We start from the raw sequence: 16,427 nt of genomic DNA on the forward strand, positions 1-16,427 counted from the left end.
ACTAGGAAGAAATGTTATTGTTTATTTTTAATGCCAGAACAGTATTCCTGATGCATTTTTAATATTTCATTAAGGCAAGAACTTTCATACTGTATTTTTCAAGTTTTTATATCTCATTCAGACTTTTTTTTCCTGAAGAAAGGTGAAATACTGTAGGCAAACTTGAGGCTTGAACTGATACATTCTTTGAGGATCTTTTGTCATAACTAATTAAACACAACCAGAACTATTTTTAAACAAGCTAAGACACAACACCTGGTTGGGAGCCAGGCAAGTGCTTCTTTTTTTTTAGCCTGTGTCTGCATCCTTCCCATCAGATATTGCTTTCTACCCTCTCTTTTGAGCTATTATTCATAATTCTTACCTTTTAGGAGAGGTATTTGCAAGCAAGGTTTTAAAGCTCACCACTCCCTGTGCCTTTCAAAGCCGTGGACTGCTCTGTCTTGGTCTTTTGTTTTTTTGATGAAGTGTCTCTCACATTTTGAGCCTTTTATACCCAGGACTGTGGAAGGCTGTTTATTGCACTCTGGCTCCAGCCCTAGTTAAAGGTGTGAACTACCAAAGTGGAAGGGGGCACATGCACATTAACACTGCTGTGGAAAACATCGCTTGACAGATGGGTGCATGTTAAATGGATGTTTGAAGAAAGGTGTTTGCAATAAAAATCTTGAGTATGGCATCAGAGGGAGACCACACACAATTTTCCAGCTTTATGTCTGTAATATAGAAGGGTCAAGCTTGTTATAGTGCCCGTGCTTTTTACTGTCTCAGACTTTGCTCTGTTGCTCTCAACAGCTTCCATAGGAATGTGAAGTATCAGGGTTCAAATGCCACATAAATAGGTATGTTTTAATTCATAGACGCACACATTTCTATTTGATATGTCATAGTAATGTCTTCAAGAAGAGCAGTGGAGCTGGGGAAGGGTCTGGAGCACCAGGAGCGGCTGAGGGAGCTGGAGAGGCTCAGCCTGGAGAAAAGGAGGCTCAGAGGGGACCTTTTCACTCTCTGCAGCTCCCTGATAGGAGGGGAGATCCACATGGAGGTCAGGCTCTTCCTCTGAGTGTTAGGCAATAGGACAAGAGGAAACAAACTAAGAGGACATTTATATTGGATATTAGGGAAAATTTCTTCACAGAAAGGGTTGCCCAGAGTAGTGGTGGAGTCACCATCCCTGTAGATGTGACAGTGAGGGACATGGCTTAGTGATGGGCTTGTTGGACTTGGTGATCTTGAGGGCTTTTTCAGCCTAACTGATTCAATTTATTGCTATTATTTTAAAGACAACTTTTTCCAAGGGCCTACCCGGGAGCATGAGGATCTGAGAACCTGTGGTATAAATTGTCTGTTCATTCAGTGAATGGGTAACAAAATGGTCCAAGGGTAAGTTGAGTTTCTCCTGTTTCACTTAGTGTTCTCGATCTGTGGAGGATAAAGGAAATGTTCTTAACATCACCCACTTGCAGAACTGGGAATTTGATGTGCAGATCTTCCCTTGCTTGTGAAAATCTGCCTCTGAACTAAGAGCTGAAGTGTTGAAATCCTGGTTGAGAGTATATATCCAGGATTAGGTATATATGTTCAAGGTAAATAGTCATTTGGGATTTCCTTGACACTCTTATGGTTGGAAATTTGGTTATAAAAACACTTCTTTTTTTTCTTTCCCCTTCTCCTCCCTCTTTTTTTTTTTTTTCCCAATGTATTGTTTTAAAACACTTGGTACTTGAAGATTTTTTTTCCTATTACTGAACCTGTCCTTTTGTGCAAAGAAGTTGACTGGGTGCATGGTAAGAAAGAGGACCTTCAAGCAAGAAAATCTCTCCTTGTCTGATACTAAGATGATGGAGCTGTTTGCTGTTCCCTGGACACAAAGTAAGACCTTCCAAGTAGAGCACTGTATTGTCTATATTTTTGCTCTTTTCCCAAAATATTTTTGGCTAAACCATCTCCTCTCTACGAAGGGAAATTTTTCACCCTCCACCTTAGCTGAATTGCTTTTTTTTTCTTTATGTATGGAGCTCTTCTTTTTTTAACTGAGTTTATAACTATTTGCTTCTTTGCCTTTTCAAATGTCTAGTCCAGGAATCCTTCCACCTGAGATTACTGAGAAAAACCCCACACAAATAACAGCTCTGCACAGTTTACAACTTGTAGATTTGAGTTTGTTTATGTAAATTTGCAAATATGAAAGGCTATGTGAGAAGACTTCAGGCAGAGAACACTCCCCAATTATCAGGTAATTTTTATGCTCTAACAAGTTTGCTCAGCTTTGTGGACACCTCCTTGTAAATGGTTCTTTTGCTATGACAATAGATTGCTTAAAGAGTCTTAAAACACTCCGGCTTGGTGGAAAAGAGGGCAAACTCCTCCTTCAAAACTTTTGACTTGGAAAGAGGCATTTGAAGCCACACAACTGGAATATGAACATTCACACCCACTGTACCAATGGTTCAAAAATCCTCCTCTTCACCCCCCAGGCCCAGCTCCAGCAAGCACTTACACACATGCTTAACTTTATGCACACGAGTAATCCCATTGATTTAATGGGATTATTCCCATATGTGCAGTTACACACACATAAGTGTTTGCAGGATTGGGGACTTAACTTCTCTCGCAGTGATTTGAAACCTATGGAAGAAAATGCTGTATGCAAGTGAGGTATTGCTTAATGGCCAAACGTTAAACCCGATTTTTTCTGCTGAAATCAGTGGGGCTGTGTCAGTTTTTACTGGCTGAGAAACTGTCCTTTTCTCTGTATAATTTGCACTTTCTAGATGCAACATATTTGTGGCTATCACAGCGTAGAAAGGGGAATGGAGAGATAATTAGTAGCAAAAATATCAAGAGAAGAATTTTTCCATGTTTAGAGGTTGCTGTATTCCAAATCTTGATTTATAACTTGAATTTCATTTAGAAAATGTTCAGATATGCACAAGATATTCTCCTCTATAATGTGATAACTTGTGGCTGTTTGAGCTCTGATGAAAAGGTTTACCTTTTAAGTGTTTAAATATTGAAATCTATATGTACACAGATGTATAGAAGAGAAGTATTTCCAAGCAAAACTATATATAAATATGGATGCTCACATGCTTGGAAACTTTCATGTACAGGATGAGCACTACAAGAAAAACCACCCTCCAACCAACTTTGTTAAAAATAACTGAACTTATAGCTGCCCCTCACTTGGAGAGTTTACTTTTCATTTGAAATTCTGCAGCCAAGATATTTTTAAAAAATTTAAGGCAAGTAACCATCTGCCATAAATGATAGAAATGGAGTATAAATAAAATAGTACTTGTAGTATTCCAGTGGAAATCACATGCCAAACACATCCACAGTCTCAGCAGCAGGAACACTCTCAGATGTCAGGAACAAAAGCAGAGAGAGGAGTTGGTTTGGCCAGGACATGTTTTGCTGTGCATGGCTTATCTAGTTGGCTGTCCTGAAAAACCACATTATTAAGCAATTTGGGCTGGAGCATCATTATGCCCCATGAAGAATTTAAGGAAGATCTTGACTTGAGCATGTTGCAAGAGGAGTCCTGCTGTGCCATTTGGTGTAAAACTCTAATCAGTCTTATGCCACTGGCACATTTGAGCACCTAGTGGGACACGCCAGGCATCAATGCTCAAGGTTTTATATAAGGTAACAGCTGCTTTGGTCAGGCAGTTAATTAAATGTGTTAATTTTCCATACAACCAGCAGTAGTGACAACAGATCAGAGTGGGATTTTATGACATTTCAGGGTTCCCTTATGTGATCACAGCAATGGATCGCACCCACATCATCCTTCACATCCCTCCATTGAATGATGCTGCCTTTCCCCTTTGGAAATGGCTCCAGTCTTTGACTCCATGAATATTAGAGCAATGGTAATGCTTTGGTACCACTTACTGCATGTTGCCAGTTGTCCCAACTCCAGTCTTGCAAAGCTGTTTGGGCTTATTCCCACGCTGATATTGGTTTAGTCAGAGACGCAGCAATTCATTTACAAGGCAAAAGTACTTCTTATTTTCTCCTTCCTATCTTACATTCCTTATTAGAAATGTTTAATGAGCAGATATATAGGCTGGAAATAAAGCAGTGTGATATTTTTGAATAGATAGCACGTTCTTCAGATGTAGAATTACAGGAAATTATCTCCTTGTTCTTGATAGTTTGTACAACATTGCAGGATGACAAATTCAACCTTTTCTGTACATTATTACTTTCATAACATGATAATAACTCAAATGCATCCAGAAAGAGAAGGTAAATGGGGACAATTCATGAAAAGGACATGAAGAACATATTTAGAAGTAATAGTCTGACAAATATGAAGGCTGAATAATATAAATGAACTGAACAAGTTTCCTCCCCACCAAATGGATAATACAGTGTGAAGAAAAGTGGAAGAAATGTAAAATGCCAAGTTAGGCATGTAAGGCCTGACCAAAAATGAGTCACACTCCCACGCTTTTGGCTCCCAATTTGAAATGTTTGTTTTTAGTTGATTGGGTAGCCACCGAAAGTGTATGGTGAGCTTTGTTTGGATTTGATCTGTCACTTTTTTTTTGATGGGTGACAATGATTTTATGACATATGTCACGGTGTGTCACATCACTCAGAACACATCAAGTCACGCTCTGTCCCATCATTTCTGAAGGCAATAATGCCACTCAACATGACGTGACGTGACGAGATGTAACGCAACCCAACAGCTGAAAAAATGAAGGCAAAGTTTGGTAGGTGAGACACAGACCCCAGAAATTACATTGTGAGGAATATCAGGAAGATCCCAGGGGTCTGAAGTTTGCAAAATGGGTCAGTTGATTATGTCTTCATGAAGGTGGGCTCTGAATCACTAGGTGCAGAGACGCAGTGAGTAGTTACTATAATCATGGTACGAGTCTGTCATTAGGCTTGGTGATAAAATTGAGTTCTTCAAGGAAAACTTGCTGGAAAGATGAGCCTTATGTCTGAAATGTGACAAGACTGGAACTGTCTCTGACCTGAAAGGCTGTGTGTCTGCAAGTGTTTCAGAGCATTTAAAATTTCTGAAACCTCAGGGAATGTCCTAAGCATAAACATTGCTAGAAGCCCTGATATAGCTGGATGTAGTCTTCTAACATATTTCAAATAAAAATGGCTACAATCTTTACCAGCTCTGCTCTTTTTTCCTGACAATTATCTCCTTTCCTGTGTTTTGACTATCAGGAGTAAAGTGTTTGTGTTGTATATGTTGTCTTATCTACCCACGTGCATCCACAAAGGACCTTCAGCTATATCAGCAACAGGATATTTCCATTTTGAACACAACACTTAAGCACAAAATGTGAAGTTCCATCATCAGCCGAAGCTTTCACCGGAAGACCCTAAATTCCTTAGCTGACAGGATTGCACCAGAGGTGTTTTTAGGTAGGTGAAACTTCTTTAGCCATGTGCATAGCCAAATATCATGTGTTTGCTACTGTTATCCACTTCCATGGCTACACTTGGCTCATCAGTCTAAGGTCCACAATCCAAACCATTCTGAGATTCTCTGACTCCCAGTACTGAAATCCTTCCTGACCTATCTGGCTGATATCACTGACCTGAACTTGTCTTCCATTTCCTAAGGCAATTCCTGAGATTGTGCTCAATGGCTCATTTCTCCTTTCCTGAAGCTGAACCTTTTTTAATCCTTTAAAACATTTACTGGGAATTATATCCCAGTGAATATGATAAGCTTCAGTAGAAGAAGCTGCCAGAGTACTCCCAAGCACAGGTTGGGGGAATTAAGTCTCTCTTTAATGTGGGAAGGACATAAGGAAGCCCATGGACTTCAGCCACTGGCTTTTAGATGTCCTTCTAACCCCTGGATGTTGTAAATGAGGCCACCAAGATGATACTTTTACATCTTACATTACAGTGAGTCCTAACACAATGTCCAAATGACTGCTTGTGGCTCTGAAGCAAAACAGAAAGATGAACTTGGTTTGCTGGCCTTATGCACCACTCTCTTTTCATAATTTCCTTCTTGTATATCCTTTCCTACTCCTCAGGTCTGATTTTCCCTGTTAATTATCTTGGAAGACACCCTTGTTGTATGGAATTTTCATTATGCACTAGGGCAGATGAGAACTGAGTTGAGTATAGCCACCCCCTTTTCTTGGTGACATTTTCCCATCAGAAAAACAAAAAAAACCCCTACAGTTCTCCACTTTCCTCTTCCAAATGTCATTAAGTAATTTACTGACTGAATATCCTGAGATTCTTCCACCTTTCCCGCGCACACCGACGAGAAACTCATGTAAATTCTCACTTTATTACCACACCTGTTAGAAATCACTGCTGCAACTTAGGTGTGAAAAAAATGTGGCTGTACTATACCCAGCAAGAAATGCAGACCAGGCTCGGTGTAAGTGCATCCCCACTGCTATAAAACAGACACAACTACTTTGGTGACATTCACTGTTACTGTACGTTGACAAGTTCCCATTTAATTTACTACATATGGTTCCACGTCTCCATAGCTACTCTCGTGAATTCATTATTCATTAAATAAGTGATGAATTTACTTAAATATTGCGGCCACATGGCCGACACAAATGCATTCTAATATTATTAACACGTTGCCAACTTGCAACTCTTCGAAGTCTGAGTAAATGTTTTGACAAGAAGAGGCAGCAAGAACAAATAAGTAGTAGCAGCCTAGATGAAGTTCAGCCATAGTTCTAACAGCTTTAAAGTCTTAACAGTGTTTTCACTGGGGCAGTACCAGATAAATTGCTCTTATGTGTGCATACAAGAGACTAAAATTCCTTTGAAAGTTTATAATTTCTCATGGGAAAACACAACATAAAAGTTACTTTTACTCATAGAAAAACAACACCATATTTTCCTGTCAACCTTTGCTGTTGGGAATTTCAAACTTTTTGCATTTTTTCCCTGTGATTCTTTGTCGACCCAAGGGACAGGCGTTTACAACATAATTTACTTTCGGCGTGTCTCTGTAAATCATTGTAATACTTTCTATGGCTAGCAGGGAAAAAAAAAGAAAAGCAGCACTCTCCAGTTGGACTGACAAAACAGTTTTCCAAGACTTCAACAGCAAAGCAAAACCCCCTATTTGAGGAGAGCAGCACTGCCACGGAGAGACACACAAAAGAAATTTATTTTGTTAGGGCTTTATATGAACTTTTGTATTTAGACGGTGTAATATTTATTGGAAAATATTTTTTGAAATATATTTACTTGCAGTAAAATGTACAGAATGTGTGGAGCATAAAACGTGTCTTGGTGGTAGGATTCTGGATATGAAAAGAAAATCACTGGTATTTCATTTTTTGGAGAGGGCAGGGGTTTTTTCTCTTACCTCTCTTAAACCCTGTTGTTGTCACTGCTGTTGTGCAGGCTTAAGAGTCAGTTAGGTGTCAGTTGTCTCAGGTTAGGTGCTCTAACACAGCCTGCTATAAAAAAGCTGGAAACCTGTAGAGCTTTTCAGCCTCACTTTTTGAGACTGCTGCTAATATCAAGGCTCATTCAGTTTTACATTAGAACTTGATGACTTGCACATTGGTTGAACCTTCACCTTTTACAACCTTAATGGGGATTTATTAGCTATTTCACAGTGTGTAAATTTGAATCTAGGTCAGATGAGGAAGAAAAATAGGGCAAATCTGGGCCTTAAGTATAACCTGCATATAATATATCAGGATAAAAAAAAAGGTGCAAAATTAAACAGATGATTAAAAGTGTCTAGAGCAGTCAGAGTTTGAAAAAAGAGCTTGATAAATTAGGGGTGTACATAGGGGTTTTTTTTCGAGTTCAAACTCAGGTGACTGGTGAAAGTCTGGTTTCCACACAAATTCAGCAGATTAAGGAGTTAAAATAGCTTGTTAACCTGTTTCTGCTAACTGCTGCAAGAGGAAATGTAACCCAGGTGTGTTTGATATTCACAAGATTAAAGCTTTTGTCTACCATCAAATGTTCACCACATTAAAGCCGTTTTAATGAGGTATTGGAAGATAATGAATGTAAGCCTCTAATTCACTGCAGAGGAGACAGCCTGCCCCTGCTTTGACCCCGCTGCAGCCAGGTATCTAAACCAACAGATTAGTCACACTTAGACCAAAGGATGTGTGTGTAATGGAATAGCCACTACCTGCTGCCATCCTCATCTGCCAAGAATGGATCTGGTTCAGGTGCCTCTGCTTTTCTGACATCAGATATTTCCCATGTGATGGTACCCATCCCTTCCCAACTCTTTCTGGAGGGAAAAGAACACAGCTGGTGTGAGAAAGAAGGTTTCTTATAGCGGGTGTGTATGAGGAATGGGGGGGCAAAAAATGGGTACAAATTAATGTTATTAACGTTAATTAGTGTTATCCTGCTACTTAGTGATATTCAGGGAGTCAATAGCTGGAGTGAGTAAAGGTTGGAAAGGTCTTTGTGGTTCATCTATCTTTGTACTTACTGTTTGCTGGATCCACTCTCCTGCTAAGCTAAGGTACGCTGCCTGTTTGCTTATCCTTAATAGAATAAGCTCTAAATAAAAATAAAATAAAGATCCTGAAAGGTTCTCCAAACCAGATTTATTTTGGCATGCATATGCAGGAAACTATGTACTGTAGCAAGTTTTAAATACTGTATTTGGACACTAATTCTCAACTGCCGTCATCAGTTTGCTGACAGCCATCTGCTTGGACCCTGCTCCTTCCTCCCATTCAGCACCGTTAAAGTAAAATATTGACAGAAACAACTTCTGCAGCAAAAGTGGAAAAGTTAATAACATAACTGAAGTCACACGGGATTTTTCTCTAATGTTCTGGAGCCCTCCTACAATTTTGTTTTACTCATGGCTTAATTTAGAAGTGTCCCACCCGGCTTAAAAATAGGAGGTTGTGTAGCCAGCTATCTCGAGATGGCACAGGTTACTGAGGAGAGATCTATAGCTGTAAGTTCCTACTGTGCAGTGCATGTGACTTCACCCTAATGAGTAATGAACGTGCTCCTGGAGAAGCTGACACACTGGGCGCTGTGTTGTCAGTCAGAGCTGGGGGCTCTGTCAGAGGTCAGTCACAGGGAGGTTGTGGCTGCCAAAATCTGCAGCAACACGAGCAGCAGATTGATAGAATTCAAATTTACCTGCAGAAGCATTTTGAGCAGTGGTGTTCCCAGCCCCTTACATCATACTCATTGCATACTGCTGGCTCAGAGCTCTTAAGGGTGCCTGGACACTTCCCGAAGGAACCCTCAGCCTCCTTGGACTGAGATTTTTTTGTTCAGTACATGGCTTGTGATGTTCCCCACCTTAACGAGTCTGAGATGCTTCAGCTCAGCACAGAGCAAGCTCTACCCTCAGCTCTTTGTGTGAAATGTCATTAAAGCTCTTGCACAGGTCGTAGGGCAGTGCACAATGAAAGAATTTGCCACTAATTATTTCAAAAAGAGGAGTGAACATGAGCTCATGTACACACACACAGAGATATACATTCACATAAATAATTTATTTATCATACCTATTTATAATACATGAATCTTTTATGTTTTATGGTGATATCATTGCAGTTTGCAGATTTACATCTCTTATTAAATTCCCCACACAACAAAACACAATACTATGGAAATATATAGCCCTGCAAACTGATTCAAGACTTCTAATTCAAGTGGTCTTACTGTCTGCAATATTCCTTTCTAAATTGTGCCATTACATCCCACAAATCGACTTGCAATGAAAGGTAATTTCTTTTTATTCTCTTACAGCTTTGTGAGAGAAAGGCAGAAAGAATCTATCCCATAAAGAACAACACAACAGTTTCCAAGCTGAACTCTCTAACATTTACAACCATTTCTGTGGTTTTGCAGATACAGACCCATCAGCCCTGAGAGAAGATGAGTGAGTTTACTATATTGAAGAGATCAACAGTAGATTTAGTGGAGAAAGTAAAGCCTTTGGGCAGATGAAAAAAAGTCTAAAAAATCTAGTTTCCAAGCAGAAAACTTGACTAGTGATGCAGAGAGCATGGCAGGAGCTAAAAACTCTTTTTGTGCAGAGACAATGCCTCAGTGTCAAACCCAACACATGAAAATAGGAACACTACATATTTTTGAGAGATGGTTTCAATATTTGATCCGGTTTTCATTCCCATAGAACAGAAATAAATCATTTTTTTCTGTAGCCCTGAGGGAGTGCACTGAGTCCTACTTCTTGTCTGATGCACAGCCCTACAGGTCAGTGTGTGGCTGAGGGAGATGAGCACTGAGCACCCTCCACAACGGGCAGGGTGCTGAGATGCTTCCTCTCCACTCCTGTTTGCAGTTTCCTCCCTCACTTTGGGATAACCTCCCTAAAAATTGCTTAAAGTCCTCCATGACAGTCCTCCAAGTGGTCAACTCCACCTGTCTTTACAGACCATGCAGCTGTTTGTCCCCACATCTCAGGTGCTGAACCACACGGTGAGAAGTCCCCCCCCTGCACTGCCGCAGGCCCCAAATTAATCGCTTCCTTCCTTAAGTAGGTCTGAGACTAAAAGGTGAGGGTTCACAGAGAAAATAGATGTGATTTCAAACAGCCTGTCATGGGTGTGGTGAGAATGGCTCACCAGCCTCACCAGCCTACCTTGCAGGTTCTCTTTTATGGTCTGTAGCTGGAGGTGCTGAGGTATCCTCAGAAAACCACAGGCAGAAACCACACAGAGATTAAAAATGTGATAGGAAGAGGCAGGGGGAAACGCTCCTGCTCGTTTTCTTGTGCCTGTTCTGCTGAAGATACACCCAGCGGGACGTCCATGAGTTTCCAGAAGGACCTTTAGAAGTTTCTGTCTGTTTTCCAAAGGAAAAAAAAAAGCACACCAGCAAACCCAAAGCTTGGAAAAATACTCAATAAAATCAAGCACGACACAAAACCTATGCAAGGCCATTGCTGTTGCTCTACTCAGCCTTTTTTCCTACTCTTCATCTACATTAGAGAAGTACAAGAGACCCAACAGAGCTTTGCTACCTCTTTGCACATTGGTGGAAGGTTGTGATATTTTCTCAAGGCTTTCCCAATTAACATCCCTGTAAAATGTTGTAACATTTAGCTCCACACGTTAAAGAAGGTACTTTCTTCTCTAGCTGCCATTCTCAGTAGCTCTGCCTGCTTCAGTGCAGATCCATGTGACTGTGGAGCCAGGAGGTGACTTTTTTTTCAAAGTTCACCCATTTAGAACATTTAGGCATTTTAGAGCCATTTAGAACACCGAGATATTTTAGAATTTTTGAGATTTCTGAGGCAATTTGGACTGAAGATGGTATTTGTTGGTTTGAATGAAACACTCTATTTTAACTCTCAAAAAATGTATAACCAGGACTGGAGTGATCAAAATTCATGAGTGATGAATGACACGTTGCAAATTATTTTGCTTTTGCCACGTCTTTCATGCAAATGATGAACTGCAAGGTTCCCTAATACTTGACATAACACATTTATTAAAGTGTTAATAGCACACACAAAAAAACTTTATTATAATACACAAACACCTTATTAAAGTGTTTATAACACACAAACAAGCTTTCAGAATTGGGTTAGAAACCAGATTTAAGTGCTGCAGGTAAATAACACAATAAAGAGTTAAAATATCAAGTGAATATCAAATGGCAGTGTTTAAGGCCGGGTTGGATGGGGTTTGGAGCAACCTGATCTAGTGGAAGGTGTCCCTGCTCATGGCAGGAAGGGCTGGAACAAGATGGTCTTTAAAGTCCCTTCCAACCCAAACCATTCTCTGGTTCCATGATTCTCTCATACATTTTGAATAATAAAAGAAAAAAAATCTGTCAAGCATTTTGTAGACCAGTTAGAACATGAAAAACCTTGTTGCCTGTCATGATGTGGTGACATCAAAGAGATTTGGACACTTCTCCATTGTTAAGAGGTGGTCACCAGGGATTCAGAGCACGAATCTCCATGTGCTCCCACCACTGGCTCAGTGTCCATCAGAGCTGCTCCCATGAGGCCAAAATTATCTCCCAGCATCTGATTGTGACCAGCACCTGGTGGGGAAATTCCTTGCTGTAGATCTCAGGCCATAAGTCCAATCAAAAACCAGGAAAAAAAAAGAGGAAAATTGCTAAAGGTCTTTTCTATATATACTTCCCACAGAAGAGTAGTATCGTAATTCAAACTGCTGCCTGGTTTTGTGCCTTCCCTGCCAGGATTTGTGTCAGCTGAGTCTTCAAAGCTGACAACCGACGTCACTGGAGAACCTACAAGATTCCCACTAGTAAAGTGTCACAAGAGGGAACATCTATTTTCACAGCAAACCAAATTCTTCTCCCTGACTAGCATATGATATAAATGAGTGCCTCACTCTGCACAGCCTTATCTCGTTGTAGGGTCACACCTTTCTTTAATGAGTCTCCTAAAAGTTTACAGCAAGTTTCCTTAGTGACACAGGTAGGGTTTCACTGATCTCCAGCCAGGGCTGTCATTATAAGAGGATGGGGTTCCAATTTCTGATTAATGAAAATTATAATTATGTACAGATAACGGAAGGAGAGAGAGATGTTTCCATGTTACTTTAAACAAAGAAGAGTTAAGGCCTTATCTTAACTATGCATTGGCACTGCAATGCGAAATGGTCATGCAAAATTAATTTTTAATGTGTTCAATTTATATTAAAAATTTCTGCAAGTGTGTGAATTTTTTTTCTAAGGCTGGAGTGCTACTTCATTTACAATATTCCCTGAAGGTGTTTTTTTTTTTTAAAGAGACTCTTAAACTGAAGCCATTTTAAGGGTTTTATGAGACATTATGTGAGCTTTCATATGCAAGTTAGTCGTTAAGTACCAGATATTATATTCTGTAATATGCTTAAGTGATATTAGAGGCTGTATATAGCCTGCAGTAATGGCTATTGCTGCTTTTTTAATTTATCAAGAAAATGTTGCTTAAATAAGGAGCAAATCAGTGCTTGGGTGTAGAAAATATAAGTGTAAAGGAAGTAACAACATTGTTGTGGCATACTTTGTACCCTCAGCTTCACTGGGCAGTGAAATCAGGACCTACTTTCTCCTGCTGCTATTGACACATGTGACAAGTCCCACATACACAGTGCTGGACATGTGTAAAACAGAGAAACTTCACTGAGTTTCACTGAACTGGTCATTGCTCCCCAAGACTTGCTGAGAATTCGTGTTATGCCCCTGGAAACTGGATTTCTTTTTTTTTTTTTACGTGATTTCTGGCATTCAAACAAAGTAGCAGCTCACATTTGGACTTAAACGAGTGATGTCTTTGAATGTTCAGCCTACAAAGGGAAATGTTTTTGTTAAGCTGGATTCACTGGTCAAGCTATAAAAGACAGGATAAAAAAAAAAAGAACCACAAACAAACCAACCCTCACATGGTGAACAAACTTGTTATTTTTTTCTCCTCCCTCCCTCCCTGAAGAGCCAGAGGAAGAAAAAAAAAAGAAAAGAAAGCTTTAAGCTGACAAGCTTGTAGAAATATAAAAGTCACTTGACTTTCCTTTCAAATGTGCCTCTTGCTCCACGTCCTGACACAGAAATAAAGCACGTCTGTAGTTGTGCTGCAGGGGAGTGGGACACAGGCATGTTTTAGACTGACAGCCCTTGGCAGTGACACCTCAAGCTGGCCACAGAGTCCCCCACCTGCCCCGACCTCTCCGTGGATTCCAGCTGACTGCAGAGCTCCTTCTGCTTAAAATATTCCTCCTCTAACCACCGACCCCTCTTCTGTGCCCAGCTGCAAACTCCCGCTCTCATGCAGACTCGTGATTGAAGAAATGTATCTCAAATGAAAAATAATCTCTTCCATTTTCTTTCCCTTTCCCAGCTGCTGATTCCCACCCTGATTCCTTCTCTGGAGCTGTGGTTAACTTTTTTTTTTTTTTTTTTTTTGTAAATCACATCATCCTTCTCTCTCTGTCCCTGCCTCTCCTCCCCCTCCTCTTCCCAGTCCTCCTCACAGCTGTGGATCCTCACTCCTCCTTCCAGTCGCCATCCCTGTCGTCCCGGCTCTCCTCCCTCCCTCGGCTCACTTAAATATTTCAGAGGAAAGTAATCCAGCTTCATCCAGGCTTTATGGCACTGCCTCTCCTCTTGTCTACACTTATCCTCACTTGCTGCCTTTGGGAGGAACGAGGCCCTCGGCACCCTCGAATCCCTGGAATCGGTGTCTTTAATGAACCCGCGCGCAAACGAGCGTCAAGTTAGGCACCAAATGGGCCATATGAACCCCAGTAAGTCCTAGCCAAGGGACTTGAGGACTCTCCACTGATGAGCAATTTTGCAGGAAACACTCGGGCTCTCCAAAGTGACGCAGCGAAAGCCCGGGATAAACATCCCCAGGCTCCCTCTGCCTGGTCTCCGCCTGCTCCATGACCTCACGTGGAGCGCCTGAAATGTGGTTAATGCAAAAAGTCAGTGGTCCAGAGGGATCTCCCTGGCAAGGAGGAGTTGGCCAGTGAGCAGAGGGTCTGTGCTCTGGGAGAGAGGAGGCCAGGATGGGGTTATCTGCTTTCCCTTGCAGGATAAACCCTCCCCGGCGCATTTTTTCACAGTTTGTGACTACTATGAATTCTCTTCATGGACCAAAAAACTTGGCCCCAGCCTCCCAACTCTACAGTAGCTATCAGGAGAACTGTAAATTCACCAGATGACAAAAATGTTCCTCCTTTCATCACAAAATGCTCATTGACGACTCCCCAGTCTAAGAATGAGGAAAACATAGTAATCTCTGAGGGCAATAATTTTGGTGTCAGCAGCCCAGGCTTGGAGATTTCTGGTGGTAAGAGGACAAGCTGATGTGATCTGCCCATCATTCCTTTGTGGAGGTGGCTTTTGTTTTTCTCTGGGGATGTCCCTGACATGTATTCCCATCTTTTCTGACTGAACAAGTCGCAGTGCTGCCAGGTGTATCCAGGTTTGACCCTTCCTGTGGTAAATTGAGGAGACTGAGGGGAGACCTCTACAACTTCCTTGTGAGGGGAAGAAGAGGGGCAAACACTCTTTGTGGCAACCAGTGACAGGCCCCAAGGGAATGGCCTGAAGTTGTGTCAGGGGAGGTTTAGGTTGGATCTCAGGAAAAGGTTCTTCCCCCATAGAATGGTTGGGCACTGGAACAGGCTCCCCAGGGCAGTGGTCACAGCACCAACCCTGCCAGAGCTCAAGAATTGTTTGGATGATCCTCTCAGGCACATGGTGTGACTCTTGGGGATGGGCCTGTGCACAGCCAGGAGTTGGACTGGATGATCCTTGTGGATCCCTTCCAACTCAGTATATTCTGTGATTCTGTAAAATTCCCAGGGAGCTTGGATTGAAAACTAACAGAAGAAAACAAAGCAAAACAAACCAAACAGATTGACAGCAGTAATAAATATAATAAGTCTCTCAACACCTGAGTCACCTCCTGCCCCCTCTTTTCTCTGTGCTCCCACCCCATAGTGACCTTCATATCACTCTGCTCCACTGCAGACCCTCTTTCCCAGCCACGCCTGTGCTCTGATTCCAGGAGCCAACTTTCATCCGGTTTAAAGCTCTTTCATATGGTCCAAACCATCTTTCCTTTCCCCAAGGATGTCTCTGCACTGAGGTTTCCTGTTAATGTCCATGTGGTCAAAGGGCAATTAGGCTTTTCTACAGTCACCAGCTTTGCTCCTGCAATTTGGAGCTTGGAGTGGCTTCATCCTCGATAGGCAACACAAGCATCTGCTTCTCTTCTCCCTCCCACCCTCTTTGCACACACAAAGCCTCATTATATTAATAAAATATTTTCCCATTCTTCACCTGATGAGCCTCTGTGCACGTGCCTGTGAGCCTGTTTTGCATGTCCTACGTGTGTGTGCATATGTACACCCATACACGCTCTTTGTGTGTGCCAATCTACCTTCCCCTGGTTATATACAAACAGATGTTTATATATAGAATGTATATTATAATTTTAAATTGATACAGGAATATAAATCTGAATAAATCACAGCTAAGCTGCAGCTTAAAATAAACATTCTGTGAAAAAAAAATAAGCAAATAAACTTTTTTCCTCTTTTTTTTTTTTCCTTTGGCAGAATGTTTATTTATTTAACAACAGCGATGCAGTTGCTTACACTTTCTACAAATGTTTTATCTCTTCTTCCTCCGCACCTGTCCCTGAGTGAATAGAGCCACATCTGTCTCATCTTGGCATAACAAGTACACATCTACATCTGTGAAAGATGATTCCATTTTTGAAGGAAACACTGTCTACTTTTACACTCCTGCAGCCTGCTAGAAATTATTACACAATGGATTTTGTGTCTTGCAGGAAGGCTGCTAAATAGTGAATAGCGAGTTTGGAAATGGTACAACAAAAGTAATGCCCTACTTTAGCAAACAGATAGCTTGATATAAATATATATTTATTCTAAACTTTATGGCTAAGAGAGACCCACTGATTAATGTTACCTTCAATTTAGTGTTTCTAG

The 16,427-nt window shown here is 41.1% G+C and overlaps 1 long non-coding RNA gene across 2 annotated transcripts; it reads left to right on the top strand.

Annotated features, from left to right (window-relative positions):
* Positions 1-2,035: 2,035 nt before the first annotated feature.
* Positions 2,036-10,189, top strand: LOC116789418. Of its 2 annotated transcripts, none has more exons than XR_004358023.1 (3): positions 2,036-2,236; positions 5,200-5,400; positions 9,832-10,189. It is a non-coding gene; the product is annotated as an uncharacterized LOC116789418 (long non-coding RNA). The 2 variants fall into 2 exon arrangements; XR_004358024.1 differs by lacking the exon at positions 9,832-10,189 and adding an exon at positions 8,193-8,462.
* The last annotated feature ends 6,238 nt before the right edge of the window (positions 10,190-16,427 follow it).

The sequence above is a fragment of the Chiroxiphia lanceolata genome, chromosome 7 (genome assembly GCF_009829145.1).
Source record: "Chiroxiphia lanceolata isolate bChiLan1 chromosome 7, bChiLan1.pri, whole genome shotgun sequence".
Lineage (NCBI taxonomy): Eukaryota > Metazoa > Chordata > Aves > Passeriformes > Pipridae > Chiroxiphia > Chiroxiphia lanceolata.